Source organism: Delphinapterus leucas, chromosome 1 (genome assembly GCF_059928025.1).
Source record: "Delphinapterus leucas isolate spDelLeu-1000000601 "Yukka" chromosome 1, BTC_Dleu_Yukka2, whole genome shotgun sequence".
Lineage (NCBI taxonomy): Eukaryota > Metazoa > Chordata > Mammalia > Artiodactyla > Monodontidae > Delphinapterus > Delphinapterus leucas.
Genome location: NC_143129.1, coordinates 165,265,803 through 165,278,323, shown reverse-complemented (window position 1 = coordinate 165,278,323; position 12,521 = coordinate 165,265,803).

Below are 12,521 nucleotides of genomic sequence, written 5' to 3'. Positions count from 1 at the left end.
TCCCTGGCAGTCCAGTGGTTAGGACTCCGTGCCTTCACTGCCAAGGGCCTGGGTTCAATCCCTGGTCAGGAACTAAGATCCTGCAAGCTGCATGGTGCAGCCAAAAACATTAAAATAAAAGGGACTGGAGCCTCAGAGAGACGAAGTGACAGAAGCAGGATTCAGCCCAGGTGTCTGCCTCTGAAGCCCACATAAGCATGAGGTTAGTCTCTGACTCCAGTCAATAACTGGTGTACATCATAGTAAGCTGGAATCCCTTCTGAGATATTGGAAACGCCCCCCTCTGGGAGCAAAAGCCCTGACACCATGGCACCACTATCTCCCCGCACTCCCAGGACAGCAGGGAAATGCTCTAACCCCTGACGTGAATGACCTCATCCAAATGGTTTCCCAAGGAAAACTGCACACCTCAAACAGATCAGGAACTGGGCTGCAGACACCTTATTACAGCGTGAACCACCCTTGGCAGTGAGTTTTACACATAAGTGCCCTGAGTTTATCCAGCGCCTTTGCTGAAGCATTCCAAGTGCCATTAGCTTATTAATCCTTCCAGCGCCCCTGTGAGGCAAAGCTGGCGGCCTTCTTGACTGATTTTATGGAGCATTAGCTCCTTGAGAGCGGGAGCTGTGTGGGCCTGCCACATACAGGTGTTAGAGAAAGAAGTAACGGTCGTGTGGCAAAGAAACCGAGACCCTCAGGGAAATGGTTTTAGACAGAAGTGGGGACACAACCAAGGTGCCTTGTTGCTACCCTAGGACCCTAGACTGTTTCATCAGGCATCCTTGCATTGCCATTATATTGTTGTGTAACTTCGGGAAGTTATTTCATCTAGTCTTAATTTTTCTATCCGTAAAATGGAAAAGGGAACAGTACTTACCTCATGACATAGTTTTGAGCATTACAGGAGTTAGTGTACATAACTCAGGTAGCACCATACAGGACACATAGTAAGTGTTCAATAAATGTTAGCTATTATTACAATTATTAGAACAGTACTTGGCACTGTGGAATGAGTAAATGGAATGAGCTTTGCTACTACTGGCTCTACAGAGTTTATTTCAAAACTGCAGGCTCTTGTTATCACTGTTAGCTTTGTGACCTTGGACAGACGGCTTAACTTCAGGACTGAACCTCTATCCTCATCTGTGAAATGGGGTAGCTCTGAAATGAAGATTTTTTTTAAAAAAACAACAGGATTTATTTATTTATTTATTAAATCTTATTTATTTTTGGCTGCGTTGGGTCTTCATTGCTGTGCGTGGGCTTTCTCTAGTTGCAGAGAGCGCGGGCTACTCTTCGTTGCAGTGCGCAGGCTTCTCATTGCGGTGGCTTCTCTTGCTGTGGATTCTCATTGTAGTGGCTTCTCTTGTGGAGCATGGGCTCTAGGCACACGGTCTTCAGTAGTTGCAGCACTCAGGCTCAGTAGTTGTGGCTTGCAGGCTCTAGAGCACAGGCTCAGTAGTTGTGGTGCACCGGCTTAGTTTCTCCGTGGCATGTGGGATCTTCCTGGACCAGGGCTCGAACCTGTGTCCCCTGCATTGGCAGGCGGATTCTTAACCACTGCGCCACCAGGGAAGTTCCTGAAATGAAGATCTTGAACGTGTTTTGTAAACTGTCAAGCACTACACGGACATTAACTGTGGTTTTGTACTGTGACTCTACAGGAACCCCAACTCTGCCCCTCAAATTCCCAACTTCTAAAGTTGCCTGGTGGGACTTCCCTGGTGGCACAGTGGTTAAGAGTCTGCCTGCCAATTCAGGGGACACGGGTTCGAGCCCTGGGCCGGGAAGATCCCACATGCCGCGGAGCCACTAAGCCCGTGCACCACAACTACTGAGCCTGCACTCTAGAGCCCACGAGCCACAACTACTGAGACCGCATGCCACAACTACTGAAGCCCACGTGCCTACAGCCCATGCTCCACAACAAGAGAAGCCACTGCAAATAAGAAGCCCCTGTACCTTAACGACACTTGCCGCAACTAGAGAAAAGCCCGCGCGCAGCAACAAAGACCCAACGCAGCCAAATAAATAAATAAATGTATTAAAGTTGCCTAGTGTGTAATATGGCGGTGATGATCACATCTATCTCAGGGGGTTGTTGTGAAAAAAATAAATCATAAAAGACAATATATTTAAACTACGCGGCACGGTAGGAGGTAGTCCATACATGTTACTTCCCTACTCCCTAATAAGTGCTGCCTTTCAAAGTCCTAAAGTAAAGGAAGCTGCAGGGTGTGATGGGAAATCTATGGAACTGATAGAGCTGGGATTATTCCTGGCTCTGCCACTTTTTGACCTTGGGCAAGTTACCTAACCTCTCTGAGCGAGATAAGGTATGCCTACGCTGCAAAGTTTCAGGAAGAAAAGACAGAGCCAGGGCTTGCCCAATAAATGGGAGCTACTGACAAATGCACAGGCAGGCCTGTGAACTACTCTATATGCAAAGGACCCAGTTGGCAGCAACGACCAAAATTCCCCAACCCGAAACCAAACGGGGTCATGAGCTGCAAAATGAGCGATCTGGGCTCCAGAAAGTTCAGCTGACCCTGGGAGGTTCCCGCCCAGCACTGCTTAGCTTGTCTGGACCCTGGCAGTGGACCGGTCAGGAGAAGGCCAAGAGAGGACTCAACCCCCCCAAAGTGATAACCGGGGAAGGGGAGGCAGGGGGAGGAAGGAATGTACTGATTCACCGCCCCACCCATCCCCTGCCTCTAATCTCTCTTCCGGAATTTTACAGCCCTCTTTACAGGGGCGGAGGCCGAGGGGGCAGGGCGCCGGTCACTAAGGGCTGCAGGAACCTTCCACCCCCCTACCCCCCACACCCGCCCCCGTGCTTGTCAATCAGCTTCTGCGGGAAGCCCCGGGGAGTTGTGCAGACCCCTGCAGTTTGCCCTAGGCGTCAGCCTCCAAAAGAAGAGCCTGGGTGCGTGCTGCCTGGGGAAGCCCAGCGGGGAGGGAGAGGAGCTGTAAATTCCGGGAGACGTCAAGGCTTGCTTCGCGGGTGGGTCCGCGGGTCAGGAGTTCCCTCCTCTGGTGCCGGTAGGAGCTGGAAAACTGCCGCTGAATCAAGCCTGGGCCTGGGTGCACTGGAAGGCCGCGGCCTCCTTCTGGATCCTTCCCTCGGCCAATCAGCTATTAGGATACCCCTCTCCACCGCTGTCAGGTGTTACTGGATTTCAGCCAGAGATGCAAAAGGAAAACGACTTAAGGAACTGACAAAGAGCGAGAGAGAGCGACAGAGCGAGCGAGAGAGAGAGAGAGAGAGAGAAAAGTTTAGAAACATGGTGCAACTCCTTATTTTATCTTACTAAAGATGGGGCAACTGAGGCCCCCAGAGGGCGGGGATCAGCTCAAGGCGGTGCTGAGAAACAGCAGCGGACTCCAGGCCAGTACTTTAACCTCTGGCGCTGCCCTGACTACTCCTTTCAGTTCACAGCTTTCCCTGACACCTCGAGACTTAGTTTCCCCGTTTGACAGTTGGAAAATACCAAAGAATTTATTAATAAGTGAAACAAGCGCTGTTGGAAGTGAAGCAGCGAACTTCCCTACACAATGAACAAAGTGATTAGGAGGTAATGGTGCTCAGAGCTAACACTTATTGAGCACTTACTATGTGCTAGGCACTGTTGTTGTAAGCCCTTTATAGCTATTAACGAGTTTAATTTCACAACAATCCTAGGAGGCGGAAATTATTATACCCATTTTACATACGGGGAAACTGAGGTGAATAACAGAGAAGCCACTTGACCAAGGTCACCCAGCTAGTATGTGATAGAGGCAGGATTTGAACCCAGAGAGTATTTGTCCTGAGCCTCACACCCTCAACCTCTATGCAGTCTGCTTCCCGAATGAGAATGTGGTTACGATCTACCTACCTTACAGGTGTTGGTTTAACCGTGTAAGCTCTTTTCATTATGGCAACTTCTTTTGGAGTGACATAGATTATCTGCTTGTGTATAAATGTTTAATATATGCTCTCTGACCGTGATAATGTTTCTACACACTGAGACGTCAAAGCACCAGGTTAAATGGGGCAATGAAGGTCACATTGTGAAATCGAGAGGATTCCTTCGCTGATGGTGCACAGTTGTCTTAATTCTGTCAGGTGCTATGGCCAGAATCCTGACTTTTCCCCCCCACAGTGGCTCCCTGCCCTGCTACCCTCAACATATCCCCTACCCTCTATCCTCAACTTGTGTACACATAAACTGCACAATTGAAGGTTTCTTTCTTGGCTTAAAGCCAAAATGATAGTTCTTCTTTTGTTAAAATGCAAACATCACAAGAGTGAAAAGCTGGGCCTTTCCAGCCATTTTCATGTAATGAGAATGAGATTTATCAACTCCTCCCTAAAAATGAATTTCAGTAGGAGAGAGCAGAAGGACTACAAATTCACCGGAATTAATGTGTGAAAGAACTTCGGAAGTCATCTAGTGTAGCCTCTCCTTTCATGGGCCCAGATAAAGAAAAGGAGTTTCCCAGGCCACTCAAGAGATATTGAGGGCCTGAGGAGGGTGGGAGGCTACATGGTGGGGAAGGGAACAGAAGGGCAGGCAAAAGGACAAAAGATTAGATTAGCCTCAATGTCAGCAGCTTTTCCTTCTAGTTGTGTTCTAGCCCTCAGCCCCAGCCTTAAAAATTATATGTGCATTTTATAGTATATAAATTATACTTTAATAAGACTGCTAAGGGAATTCCCTGGCGGTCCAGCGTTTAGGAGTCAGTGCTTTCACTGCCGGGGCCCGGGTTCGATCCCTAGTCAGGGAACTAAGATCCCACAGGCCACGTGGTGTGGCCAAAAATAATAATAATAATAATGCTGTTAAAAACTAAGACATGCTTCCTATAAAAAAAATTTTTAATTACAGAGATGAATGCTTAATAAAGTAAAAGTCCCCCATAATCATACCCAAAGAAAGAACCACTATTAACAATTTGTATTATATTATTCTTCCCAATTTTTCTCTGTACATTCATATTTTTTCTGTGTATTCATATATGCATACACATGTGTGCGTGTTTATAATAGAGTTGGGATTGTTTCTCTTAACAATATGTCTTGGACGGTTTTCCATGTCAATACATTTAGATCTACCTCATTCTTTTAAAGGCTGCGTACATAGTATGGCTGATCTATAATTTATTTAACAGATTCCCTAATGATAGATACTTGGATTGTTTCCTTTTTTTGCTAATACAAGCAGTACTACAATCGACATTTCTGCACATACATCTTTTAGCCCTTTTAGAGGAATTCTGTAGGATAAATTCCCAGAGAAACTGTTCCTTTTAAAGCAACATGCCTCATAGATTATCATTTTCATCTTATTCCAAATGCCCTGACATAAAAGCCTGACCCTGATCAAAATCACACAAAGTGCTCAGGCTAGAGCACATATTAAATAATGTGTTATTTTCATGATTATTATTACTATTATTTCATGATATCATTAGTCTGGTGGGTAGAAGTTCATTCCTTCAGTTAACAATTATTGATGAGCTTCTGCCGGGTGATGGGCCGGAGACCCTGCCCTCAGGAAGGTGACAGTCTAGTTGTTGATGGATGCATCAACCAGTGATTACAGCACTGTGAGATAAATGCTGCAAAAGCGGTAACTGTAGGGGAGATAAGGGAGCATACATGAGGGACAATAACCAACCTGAAGAAGGGCAGGCAAGAGAGGGGAGATCAGAAAGAAGTGACAGCTTGAATTATCCAAAGAGGGAAGGTAATGAGCGCCCCAGCCGTCAGAGGTATCTGAGCAGAGGCCAAGACACCATCTCCAAGATCTACTGGTAGGAACAGTAAACTAAATCAGTGGTTTCTCAAATGTCCACACTCAGACTGGTGCTAGTGGATGGGGATAGCAGAAAATTAAGGATAAAAAGGTAAATTTCCTATGCTAAATCTATTCAGTTTAAGGGACAGGTTTTCATTCTGAAAGTATACCCTTCCTATCTTTTTTGGTATTAAAATGTCCTTCCTTTCATGAAGCAGTGGTTGTAGTAAATGATAGCTGTTTTTCTTTAATGTTTTTGTTTGGCCAAACTAAAAGCTAGCAACCATGTCTGGATTTTCCTCCTTACTTTTTAAACTTCTGGGACCTCTGAGCCAGGTGACTTCTAAGGCTCTTTCCATCCTTGTGATTATAAGATTCTCTGCTCAACAGTGATCATGACCTGAAGCTAAATTAAGTTTTCACTCTGTGAGCCAAATCTTTTTCAACAGACCCAGGGTAAAAAAAAAAACAAAAAAAAAAAAACATAAGTATGTGAGTAAGTAAAAGGAAGAAAAAAATTTGGTACTCTCTTAAACACTTTTATTTTTTGGTCCCCAAACTACATCAGAGTACCTCAAGTTTCCATATAGACTTGCTCTCTTGCTCCCAGAAAATGCAGCACTGAAGAAGAGAAACCACAGAAATAACAGATAGAAGTGATATGGGAAAAATCAATTTGGTGCAGTTTTCACAAACCTTTAAAATAGAGCAATTTAAGTGATGATGGGGTTTCATGACCAGCAGCAGCAGAGCCTCTGATGGGACTGCTGGTGTTTTTCTAGCGTTTCTCTGAGCAGGTGGGGAGGGGATTTTTTTTCCTCCCCTTTCACTTAGAAGAAAATGGAAGCAATGAAAAGCAAAAGTCTCCTGTAAGGTCACATCAAGAGGAACAAATGAAATGCAGCTCCCCTGTAGCCAGAAGCAGTAAACCCTCAGACAGGCACCAGGCAGTACTTCCCTGCAGAAACTGAGTATTCGCCAGCACACCTGGCTCTGCTGTTACCATGGCAACTCCTCACCTTTCCATTCCTTGACTTGGGGGTTGAGACTGGTTCAGGGCACATTTGAGTTTTCATGTTTCTCCTTGGCTTCTAGAAAAGGAAAGGGGAGGAGAGGGAAAGGATTCAAATCAGCTGACCTCCTGCCTTGGCTATTTGCTTTGCAGCTTGTGTAACTAGGCCTCACTGGTGAGAGGGGCCTGCAGCAGGGTGAGGGAGCCCAAAAGGCCTAGGTTCAAATCCCAGCTCCTCGACTCAATCCATTTATTCATTCCAACAAGCCCTCCTCTGGGCCAGGCACTAGCAGTACAGAGAGATGACTGAATAGCCAGGGTTGGCCGTCAGAGAGCTGGCAGTCCAGAGGGAAAGCTGGGTCAGCAGCCACAAGCCAGTGTGACAAGTGACTTCACAGAGGCAGGTGTCGATTCTATCACTGCCCAGAGAGGTGACCTTGCAGGGAGGGGAGAAACAATATGTGACTCACACTGCATTGAAAAGGACTCTTAGCAGCACTCTAGCAAGAGTTCCTTCCTCTTGGGCCCAAAGAATTCAGCATGAGAGCCTCAAATTAAGGGTGACAAGAGTTGAGATTTGCACTGTGACCTCAGGCATGTCAACTCACTTTCCTGAGCCTCAGTTTCCCCATCTATAAACCAAAGCTAAGAATAACTACCCTACTCCTGTTGAGAAAAATTACATTCATTAATACAGAATGATGAATCAAAGAACAGATAGACTTGGATCCAAACCCTGACTCTTCAATGATCAACTGAGAGATAATTCTGGACTTTAACTCCTCTGAGTCTCACTTTCCTCACCTGTAAGTGAATCATCATAATCGGGCAGCTCATAAGTGTTGCTAGAATTAGACGGGATAACACAGGTGAGCCACATAGCACCAGCACACGATAAAGTGCTAGTTACTTCTTATGACAGACTCTCCTGATCTAGTGCCTGGTGTGTCCCTAAGTCAGATGGTATTGTTATTATTGTCACATGGCCCCTGGTAGGCACTCTGTAAATGTTACTTTCCCAGCCTCTTCGGACCCTCTCCTCCAATGACTCACCTTTGCATCATCTCCAGCTTTCAAATCTGTTGGCTGTTTCTTTCCCAAGCCAAGGAGAGTGCAATTTAATCTGCATCCCTCCCCAGCATCCCCTTCTTCACCTTGGCCTGAGCCTCTCTCCTGGGCTGGGCCTAGCCCCAAGGAGCTCCTCTGGAGACTGAGGTGGGGGAAAAGGCAGGGAGTGCGTCAGCCCTGATGCAATCGCAGGCTCATTGCTTGGCCCACTTCCTCCTCTTTGGGTGTTTACTGGAGCCTGGATTCCACAGGAACCCTTGGAAGAGTGCACTGACAGTGGGGGCGGGCAGCAGCACACAAAATTGTGCCTGCTTTGGGGACAGTTTAGGGAGAAAGAGATACCATGCCCGCCTGGGCCTCACGCGCCCTGGGCTCATGGACACGTGAAAGAGATACCAGGTGTCAAGTCCAGAGGGAGGGGCAGGGAAGACAGGCTCGAGGAGGAGGGACTAACCACTGGCTGCTGCTAGACCACTTCCAGACCAGCTGTGGGAGGCCTGATGAATAGGCCCTTTATCCCTGAGCTTAGAAGCTCGGGGGAGGGAGCCCTGGAAGAGGGTCTCAGGTGACAAGGAGCCTCAGAACAAGCTGAAAGGATCCTGTCCCTTCCTTCTCAGTAGAAATCCGAGCTGGAGAGAAGCTTGTTTTCCAGGTATTTGCTGAGGATCTTCATTTGGGAGGCCCCTCGCCAATCCCACAGCCTTGCTGTGTCACCTAGAGACATCCTCAGAAGTGCAGAGCTGCACAGGGCAAAGAACACAGGCTTCTGGCAATCACTTCTCAGAACTTCCCTTTACTGGCTGGATGCCTCAGGCAAGTGACTTCACCTCTCTAACTCTCAACTTCCTCATGTCAAACCGGATAGTCAAAGTAGTAGACTTCAGAGATAAAGCCTGTAGGCCCTTAGAACAGTGCCTGGCTAGGGTGAAAGCACTCAGTAACTGTTACATATTGTTATTTTTATTAAGATATAGCAGGAGGCAGAGAGGCAAAGGATCCCAGCATCAGCTGTTTGCTTCCAGATCCAGGCACTAAAATTCTTTCCTGCTTAGAAAGCCTTCTTTTTTTTTTTTTTTTCCTTTCTTCTTTTCCCTCTCCCTCTCCCTCTCTCCCTCCCTCCCCCATCTCTCTCTTATTTTCCTGAAGCTGAGGCCTAATTGTCCTTCTTTCAGTATCTAATGACTGTTTCCCAGTTATCAGGAAAGCATCCGACTGCCCCTCCCCCAGAACTGTGAAACCAAGTAAGCAGAGCTTGCTTCAGCTCCTGAGTCATTCAGCAAAGCCAGCCTGAGATAATCAGTGGATCAAGGAAACTAGATGCAGAGGGGAAAACCCAGCAAAACCCAGCCACAAAGCCCGGGCCTACTCTCAGGGCAATTTCTCTCTCCTGTCTCCTAGGGTGAGCTTTCATTCAGGCTCCACAAACACGACAGCACCCGGCACCTGAGTCCTGCCCAGGCCCTCCTGTACCCAGAATAAGACATCAGCTACACCTGGGTCTCTAGCCTGTAGCCAGGCCTTCCCATGGAATCTTGTCTGACACAAACTCTTTGCCCGTGGACAAACTCTCTCCTTCCCGCTGCACCCCGGTTCTAGGCAGAGTCGACACCCTGCCTTCCATCCTCCCTGCCCAATCATTTCTCAGCCCGTGTGCCTTGCCTTCCGCCCAGCCACTCCACTCCCATCACACTCATCAATGGCCTCTTAGTTGCCAAATCCAAAATACTGTCTCTGGACCTTTGCTTCTTGCCCTCTCTAAACACTCTGACCACTCCCTTCTTGAAACTCTCCCTCCTGGCCTTCTGTGAGGCCACAGCCCCCTGGTTCTCCTCCTCCCTCTGTGACCAGCACTGGTTGCTGGCTGCTCTCCCTGCTCAGCGTTGCTCCTTGTGGTTCTGCTCTTAGCTCTCTCCCCTTCCTGTGTTCTTGCCCCTTCCCAGGTTTAATCTGTGCCCAGGTCTTTAACTTCCACCTCTTTGCCGGTCACTTTCCAGACCATATCTCCAGCACAGATCTTCCCCCAAATGCCACTAAGCAGCTCTATTTGCATGACCCCCAGGCACAGCCGGCTCAACATGCCCCAAACCCAACTCTTTACTTCCTCCCAAACCTGCCCCTCCTCCTGGGTTCCCCATCTTGATGAATGACACCACCTTTTACCCTGTTACCCAGAGGCTCAGACGTCTTCTTTGCCATCTCCCGGCCCTGCCCACAAATCACCATGCTCTTGGCATCTTATAAATCTCCTCCTTTCTCCTCCATTCCCACTGTTTCTGGTTCAGTTCAGACCTTCATCATGACCTGAAGCCTAGATTATTACATGTCTTATAAGTAGGCTCTCAGCCTTAATTTCTTCCCCCTTTGTGCTAGACTCGTCTGGGAGTGTCTATCCAACTGCAGCCCTTTTCCTGAGACCCACTGTTGCCTACAGACCTCACTGAAGAGGTGCCCTTAGACTCATGTCGACCTCACCAAAGCCTGCCTTGTGATCATCACAGTGTTTGAACCAGAGGTTGTACATTTGACCCAAGCTGAGCTGAACTCTGTATTCTGGGACTCTGAAATTGGGACGTAGTGACTGTAGTCCAAATGCCCCCCAGGGTCACATCAGTAATGACAATTGGTGGAAAAGCTCGAGGAGAGACAATGGGGAACAGGCGACGGTGGCAAATGGAGAGTTCGGCCCTTGTCTCACGACAGCAGCAGCTACTCTGCTCTGGCAGATGGTTGCCATGGGGATATAGGCCCAAGCTTGTCAGATATTCTGATTTTCCACATTTTTATGTGAAATTTCCCAATTTTTAAATATTGGGCTCTAATTCTTTTTTTTAATGCCACACGCTAAGAATATCTTGTGCATCATATTTGACCTACAGGGCTGCCAGTTTGTAACTGGCACCAGGGAGTGAGGGTTAGGAACTGGACCCAAAGCTGGGGACGGCCACTTTCTGCCATGTGTATGGAGAAGCAGAGAAATCCCTCTGTGTAGACAGAAGAACAAAGCCTGTTCCTCCCGGCTCCTTGCCCTCTGCGCCCCCATCCCCACCCCAGGTACACTATAGGCCCACCTGTCCTGGCCCCAAACCTCCTGCCCGTCTTTCCAGGCCCAGAACTACGTGAGAGTTAAAGTTATGGACTCTGAAGTCAAAGAGACCTGGGTTCAAGCGCTGACTCTGACGCCTGGCTGTGTGCTCTCGGGCAGTTGACTTCACTTTTCTGAGCCCTGGTTCGTTCCTCTGTAAAATGGGGTACTTTCTTCATAGGGTTGTTATTGGGGTTAAAAGAGATATTGGTCAGAAAGCTTTTAGCACAGTGCCTGGTACCCAGTAAGCACTGAATGAGTGTTAGCCATTATTATTATTATTGCCATTAGTAGCAGTAGTATTCCTCGTCAGCACAGCCCTGTCTCAGAGCATTTTCTTGTTTGTATAACTCTGGGCACTTACCATTTGTTCTTATTATTTATCACTATTTTATCTGCCTTGGTATATTGTAGACTGCTAGAGGGAAAGGCCACATTTTCTCTCTCTTTATATGGAAGAGAGGGGAAAGGAAGTAGAGCTGGAACACAGTGTTTTGTACATAGTAAGTGCTCAAGTAACATTTATTTGTTGGTACACTACTGGAATTTAAGCTCCATGACAGCAAGGACTTGTCCATCTCATTCACTATTTTATCCCCTGAGCCTAGTACACTGTTGCACACATATAGAACCCTCAATAAACATATACTGAATAAAAAAATGAATGGCATCTCCTCATCCTCCACCAGGATTCTTGTTTTAATATATAAATTTATTTTATTTATTTATTTTGGCTGTATTGGATCTTCGTTCCTGTACGCAGGCTTTCCCTAGTTGCAGCGAGCGGGGACTACTTTTCGTTGTGCTGTGCGGGCATCTCACTGCGGTGGCTTCTCTTGTTACAGAGCACGGGCTGTAGGCGCGCGGGCTTCAGTAGTGGCACATGGGCTCAGTAGTTGTGGTTCGCAGGCTCTAGAGCACAGGCTCAGTAGCTGTGGCTCATGCGCTTAGTTACTCCGCGGCATGTAGGATCTTCCCAGACCAGGGCTCAAACCCATGTCCCCTGCACTGGCAGGCAGATTCTTAACCACCAGGATGTCCCTCCACCAAGATTCTTTAAAATATGTAGGAGGTTATTGGTGCAAATCCAATTCACTGTTTTAAAAGAGTAGGCTCTGGAATTTCTGTTAAGAGCTCCCCATTTTTCCTTTGGGAAACTGTCCTTCCCCCACTCAATGTGGCTGCCCCACCTGAGCGCTAGGAGTGGTCATGTGACCCAGGGGTAGCCAATTAGAGGAAACTAACCCCTGGCCACACTGATTGGTTCAAGATGGGCTTATAACTCAATCAAAGCCAATAAGAGTTGAAAGGATTGGAAAGGAGAAATTTGCTTTCCTCAGAGGAAGCTAAGTCATGAGAATACAGGTGGGGTATTTGCAGTATAGAGCTGCTAGTGGCCATATTGCCACCAAGAGGAGAAAGCTTACCTTGGAAGGAAGCAAACACAGAAAAAGGTCTAAGAAATTGAAAGAGATAGGTTCTTTTTTTTTCTTTTTTTTATCATTTAAATTTTATTTTATTTATTTTTTTATACAGCAGGTTCTTATTAGTTATCTATTTTATACATATTAGTGTA